Source organism: Arachis hypogaea, chromosome 13 (assembly GCF_003086295.3).
Source record: "Arachis hypogaea cultivar Tifrunner chromosome 13, arahy.Tifrunner.gnm2.J5K5, whole genome shotgun sequence".
NCBI lineage: Eukaryota > Viridiplantae > Streptophyta > Magnoliopsida > Fabales > Fabaceae > Arachis > Arachis hypogaea.
Window position 1 is genome coordinate 49,469,196 of NC_092048.1, and position 7,377 is coordinate 49,476,572.

The window sequence follows — 7,377 nt, forward strand, 5'->3', positions numbered from 1 at the left end:
AGGTTCAATGGAATCTCTATGGTCTCTAGATGAGCCTCAGATTCCTTTGGTTCCTCAAAGAGAAGCTCCTTATTGATCACTGGACATCCCAGGAGGTCTTCCTCCTTGGGATTCACGTCTTCCTCTCCCTCTTTGGGTTCGGCCATTTTGGTTATGTCAATGGCCTTGCACTCTCCTTTTGGATTTTCTTCTGTATTGCTTGGGGGAGTACTAGCAGGGATTTCAGTGATCCTTTTACTCAGCTGGCCTACTTGTGCTTCCAAATTTCTAATGGAGGACCTTGTTTCATTCATGAAACTTACAGTGGCCTTGGATAGATCAGAGACTAAGTTTGCTAAATTAGAGGTATTTTGTTCAGAGTTCTCTGTCTGTTGCTGAGTGGATGATGGAAAAGGCTTGCTGTTGCTAAACCTGTATCTTCCACCATTATTAAACCCTTGTTGAGGCTTTTGTTGATCCTTCCATGAGAGATTTGGATGATTTCTCCATGATGGATTATAGGTGTTTCCATAAGGTTTACCTAAGTAATTCACCTCTGCTATTGCAGAGTTTTCAGGATCATAGGTCTCTTCTTCAGAAGGTGCCTCTTGAGTACTGTTGGATGCAGCTTGCATTCCATTCAGACTCTGAGAAATCATATTGACTTGTTGAGTCAATATTTTGTTCTGAGCCAATATGGCATTTAGAGTATCAATTTTAAGAACTCCTTTCTTCATAGGCGTCCCATTACTCACAGGATTCCTCTCAGAAGTGTACATGAACTGGTTATTAGCAACCATGTCAATGAGTTCTTGAGCTTCTGCAGGCATTTTCTTTAGGTGCTGCAGAAGTGTCCAATGACATCTTTGATAGCTCAGATAAACCATCATAGAATATATCCAGGATGGTCCATTCTGAAAGCATGTCAGAAGGACACTTTTTGGTCAACTGTTTGTATCTTTCCCAAGCTTCATAGAGGGATTCACCATCTTTTTGTTTGAAGGTTTGAACATCCACTCTAAGCTTGCTCAGCTTTTGAGGAGGAAAGAACTTGGCGAAGAAAGCCGTGACCAGCTTATCCCAAGATTTCAAGCTATCCTTAGGTTGGGAGTCCAACCATATTCTAGCTCTGTCTCTTACAGCAAATGGGAAAAGCATGAGCCTGTAGACTTCAGGATTTACTCCATTAGTCTTAAAAGTATCACAGATCTACAAGAATTCAGTTAAGAACTAAAAAGGATCTTCAGATGGAAGTCCATGAAACTTGCAGTTCTGCTGCATCAGAGAAACTAGCTGAGGTTTCAGCTCAAAATTGTTTGCTCCAATGGTAGGAATGGAGATGCTTCTTCCATGTAAATTGGAATTAGGTGCAGTAAAGTCACCAAGCATTCTCCTTGCATTATTGTTGTTGGGTTCGGCTGCCATCTCCTTTACTTGTTCGAAATTTTCAATAAGGTTGTCTCTGGATTGTTGTAATTTAGCTTCTCTTAGTTTTCTCTTCAGAGTCCTTTCAGGTTCTGGATCAGCTTCAACAAGAATGCCTTTTTCTTTGTCCCTGCTCATAAGAAAGAGAAGAGAAAAAGAAAAGAAGAGGAATCCTCTATGTCACAGTAAAGAGGTTCCTTATTGTTAGTAGAAAAAGAAAAGGAATAGGGGTGAAGAAGAATGAAGAATCCAAACACAAGGGTAAGGATAAGGCAGTGAATTGAGATGAGGAGATGTTAGTAGATAAATAAATAAATAGAATAAGATGGGAGAGGGAGAATTTTCGAAAATAATTTTTGAAAAAGAGTTAGTGATTTTCGAAAATAGTTTTTGAAAAAGGTTAGTAATTTTCGAAAATTAAAATCCAAAATTAAAAAGAAGTTTTGAAAAAGAGAGGGAGATATTTTCAAAAATTAGAGAGAGAGAGTTAGTTAGGTAGTTTTGAAAAAGATAAGAAACAAACAAAAAGTTAGTTAGTTAGTTGAAACAAATTTTGAAAAGATAAGAAGTTAGGAAGTTAGAAAAGATATTTTGAAATCAAATTTTTGAAAAAAATAAGATAAGAAGATATTTTTGAAAAGATATGATTGAAATTAGTTTTTGAAAAAGATTTGATTTTTGAAAAAATCACAATTAATGACTTGATTCATAAGAAATCACAAGATATGATTCTAGAACTTAAAGTTTGAATCTTTCTTAACAAGTAAGTAACAAACTTGAAATTTTTGAATCAAAACATTAATTGGTGATGTTATTTTCGAAAATTATGTGATAAAGATAAGAAAAACATTTTTGAAAAACATTTTTATAATTTTCGAAAATAACTAAGAAAAATGAAAAAGATTTGATTTTTGAAAAAGATTTTGAAAAAGATGAGATTTTTAAATTGAAAATTTGATTTGACTCATAAAAACAACTAGATTTTTTTTAAAATTTTTGAAAAAGTCAAATCTAATTTTCGAAATTTTAAGAGAGAAAAAGGGAAAGATATTTTTTTGATTTTTGAATTTTTATGATGAGAGAGAAAAACAAGAAAAATGATGCAATGCATGAAAGTTATGGATCAAAACAATGAATGCATGCAAGAATGCTATGAATGTCAAGATGAACACCAAGAACACTATGAAGATCATGATGAACGTCAAGAACACATTTTTGAAAAATTTTTAATGCAAAGAAAACATGCAAGACACCAAACATAGAATTCTTTAATGCTTAGACATAAAGAATTCATGAATGCATATGAAAAACAAGAAAAAGACATAAAACACTAAAATATCAAGATCAAACAAGAAGACTTACCAAGAACAACTTGAAGATCATGAAGAACACTATGAATGCATGAATTTTCGAAAAATGCAAGATGAATATGCAATTGACACCAAACTTATAACATGACTCAAGACTCAAACAAGAACACAAAAATATTTTTGATTTTTATGATTTTATGATTTTTTTTTGTATTATCTTTTAAATTTTTTTTCGAAAATCATTGTGAAAAAGAAAAATAAGGATTCCAAAATTTTTAATATGAATTCCAAGAATCTTATGCTCTTTAAACTAAAGCTCCAATCTGAGGGTTAGACATGGCTTAATAGCCAGTCAAGCTTTAGTATGTATCCAGACATGACACGCCTAACATGCCCTATCCAGAAGAATTAGACATGGCTTTACAGCCAGCCATGCTTCATGAAACACTAGAATTCATTCTTTAAAAATTCTGAAGAAAAATATATTTTTGAAAACTTTTTTTTTTATTTTTTTCGAAAACAGGTGAGAAATTTTTGAAAGGTTTTTGAAAAATTTTTGAAAATAAAACAAAAAGAAAATTACCTAATCTGAGCAACAAGATGAACCGTCAGTTGTCCAAACTCAAACAATCCCCAGCAACGGCGCCAAAAACTTGGTATGCGAAATTTTTACTCAGGTTGTGAATTATTACATATCTTCACAACTTCGAATAACTAACCAGCAAGTGCACTGGGTCGTCCAAGTAATACCTTACGTGAGTAAGCGTCGAATCCCACAGAGATTGTTGGTATGAAGCAAGCTATGGTCACCTTGTAAATCTCAGTCAGGCAGATATAAAATAGTTATGTAGTTTTCGAAATTTAGTAATAAAAGAAGGATAGAAATACTTATGTAAATCATTGGTGAGAATTTCAGATAAGCGTATGGAGATGCATTCGTTCCTCTGAATCTCCGTTTTCCTGCTGTCTTCATCCAATCAGTCTTACTCCTTTCTTTGGCTGGCTTTATGTAAGGATGTCACCGGTGCCAATGGCTACTTTCAATCCTCTCGGGAAAATGGTCCAAATGCTTTGTCACAGCACGGCTAATCGTCTGGAGGCATCACCCTTGTCATTGGTTGCATCCTATTCCTCTCTGTGAAAATGGTCCGATGCGCTGTCACTGTATGGCTAATCATCTTGGAGGTTCTCGATCATACTGGAATAGAATTTACTATCCTTTTGCGTCTGTCACTACGCCCAGCACTCGCGAGTTTGGAGTTCGTCACAGTCATTCAATCCCAGATTCCTACTCGGAATACCACGGACAAGGTTTAGACTTTTCGAACTCTCATGAATGCCACCATCAATCTAGCTTATACCACGAAGATTCTGATTAAGAGATCTAAGAGATACTCATTCAATCTAATGTAGAACGGAAGTGGTTGTCAGGCACGCGTTCATAGGGAATGATGATGATTGTCACGTTCATCACATTCAGGTTGAAGTGCGAATGAATATCTTAGAAGCGAAATATGATGAATTGAATAGAAAACAGTGGTACTTTGCATTAATCTTTGAGGAACAGCAGAGCTCCACACCTTAATCTATGGAGTGCAGAAACTCTACCGTTGAAAATACATAAGTAATAAAGGAGTTCATTGGTCTCGGCCCCAGAGGGGAACCGGAGTAACCAAGACTTCTATGATCCGAAGATAAAACTCAGGATGTCTCATACAATAGTAAAAAGTCCTATTTATAATAAACTAGCTACTAGGGTTTACAGAAGTAAGTAATTGATGCATAAATCCACTTCCGGGTCCCACTTGGAGTTTGCTTGGGCTGAGCTCGAAGTCTACACGTGGAGAGGTCATTCTTGGAGTTGAACGCCAGCTTTTGTGCCAGTTTGGGCGTTGAACTCCACTTTGCAACTTGTTTCTGGCGCTGGACACCAGAATTGGGTAGAGAGCTGGCGTTGAACGCCAGTTTTCGTCAACTAAACTTGGGCAAAGTATGGACTATTATATATTTCTGGAAAGTCCTGGATGTCTATTTTCTAACACAATTGGAAGTGCGCCATTTTGAGTTTTTTAGCTCCAGAAAATCTATTTTGAGTGCAGGGAGGTCAGAATCCAGCAGCATCAGTAGTCCTTCTTCAACCTCTGAATCTGATTTTTGCTCAAGTCCCTCAATTTCAGCCAGAAAATACCTGAAATCACAGAAAAACACACAAACTCATAGAGGAAACTCATAGGGGGTTTTAACATAAAAACTAATGAAAACATCCCTAAAAGTAACTAGATTCTACTAAAAACATACTAAAAACAATGCCAAAAAGCGTATAAATTATCCGCTCATCAGTCACAATAAAGGAAACTCATAGGGGGCGTCAAGATAAAAAAGAGGAGTGCTAATTGACGTGTGAACTCTCGTGTCGATGTAGAATTTCACACAAAATAAATGAATTCTCGTTCCAAGTATAGTTCTACACCAATAAAGAATCCGCACATGCAAAAATTTTGGTTGTCACAAGGAACAAATCCCAAATAAGAATTAATCGGAGTATTTGGACTCCAGATCGTCTCATGAGAAATTGCAATGAAGTGTATGCTTATTGGCTATAAAGAGGTAAGGGGGTTTTTGGTTGATAAGAGGGGCAAGAAATTAAATGACAAGGAAAGTAAATCAAGTAAATAACTAAAGAAAGCAAGTAATAAAGAGAGACATTCATGGCAAGAATTGAGATCATAGGCTTTCTATCCTAGTCATACAATGATTAATTCATCTTATTCAGTCAACTCCAACACATAGGGGGAAAGTCAAACAAGATTAATTAATCATATCATAATAATGAACAAAAATTTATCTCATTTCGTTATCCCCAACATTGGAAGAAGGTATAAGTTATCTTCCATGAGAGAAAGTCAAACAAGACTAGCTAATCTCAATCCAAAAGTCCTAATCAACTCACTAATAGAATTAGCAAAAGATTAGAGTCAATGAAAATCATATTAACTAACAACTCTAGATTACTAACATTAGTTGGGTATTCATGACTCAAGATTGCCTAATTACTCTTTTCAAGTCAAGAATGCTCAAAGTCTACTCTAACATGCTTCCAAGCATTTTGTCAAACACTTGGAAGGCATAAAAGGAAAGCATAATAAATGACAAGAAATAGTAAAATCTACCAACTACAAATTGCAAAGGAAAGTAAATTCACCGCTCAATTCATCAATAAAAGGAACATCAAACATTAAATTTCATTAAAAGTAACCAAATCCATCATGAGTGCATGAACATAAAAGAGAGCATAAAAGGAAAATTAACACTACAAACCATGAAAGTGAAAGAGTAGAAGCAAGAATTCATAAAGAAAATAATATGAAATCATGAAATTGGAACTAGATCTAAGATGAAATCGACCAAATCTACCCTAATTCTAGAGAGAAGAGGGAGCTTCTCTCTCTAGAAACTACACTACATGATGCTAATCCTACAACTAATTGCTCCCCTTTGCTTGGACTTCAATTCTGCATGAAATACACTCAGAAACAAGTTGGATCTGGGCCTGGGCAGCTCAGAAATCGCCCCAGCATTTTGCCTTTAAGTGGGTCACATGTTGATATCGGCGCGTACGCGCCTTATGCGCGTGGGCATCGATTGGCAAATTCTTCATCCGCGCGGACGCGTCATGTACGCGTGCGCGTGCTTATGCGAAACCACTTTTGCGCGTGCGCGCCTTGTACGCGTGCGCATCCATTGGTGCATTTCCAATCTTTGTTTCTTCATGCATTCTCCTCTTTGCATGCTTTTCTCCTCAATTCTTCCATCCAATACTTGCCTTATAAACCTGAAATCACTCAACAAACACATCAAGGCATCGAATGGAATTTAAGTGAATTAAAATCACCAATTTAAGGGCCTAAAAAGCATGTTTTTACACTTGAGCACAATTCAAGGGAGAATTACAAAACCATGCTATTTCATTGAATAAATGTGGGAAAAGGTGGTAAAATCCCCTAAAATAAGCACAAGATAAATCACGAAATCGGGGTTTATCAAATCTCCCCACACTTAAACTAAGCATGTCCTCATGCTAAAATTAAAAAGGAAGTAAGGGGTATTAACATTTATTCATTGCAAACTAACTAAATGCAATCTATTTACATGATGCAATAGCTTAGTCAAAATAAATCATTCTCCAAGAATACACATGCAAGCATAAGGGCTAAGGCAATAGCAATTAAAGCAAACCACAATTGAATTGAATCATTGAGAAATTTCACAAACTTGCAAGAAAAGATGATAATGGGTGGAAACATGTAATTGAGCGATCAAACCCTCGCCGGATGTGTATCCGCTCTAGGCACTCAAGTGTATGGGGTTGATTCACTCAATTCCTCCCCTAATCATGCTTTCCAAGACTTGTTTTTCATCTAACAATCAACAATTACTTTATGCATGCATACAAATATCATGAGGACTTTCCCATAGGTTGTAATGGGGCTAGGGTCAAGGTAGGATGCATATGGTCAAGTGAGCTTGAAATTCGAATCTTTGATTAACTTAAACTTCCCAACTAACCTATGACAACCTAAACAATTCTAAACAAGCCTAGCTATCCATTCTTCACTTTTTCACACACTCATGTATTCTTTTTAAATTCTCACACATATGCATT

General features: G+C 35.9%; 1 non-coding gene across 1 annotated transcript; it reads left to right on the forward strand.

The window, feature by feature from the left end:
• Positions 1-897: 897 nt before the first annotated feature.
• Positions 898-1,005, forward strand: LOC112738624 (small nucleolar RNA R71). Its single transcript, XR_003169574.1, has one exon. It is a non-coding gene; the product is annotated as a small nucleolar RNA R71 (small nucleolar RNA).
• Positions 1,006-7,377: the final 6,372 nt, after the last annotated feature.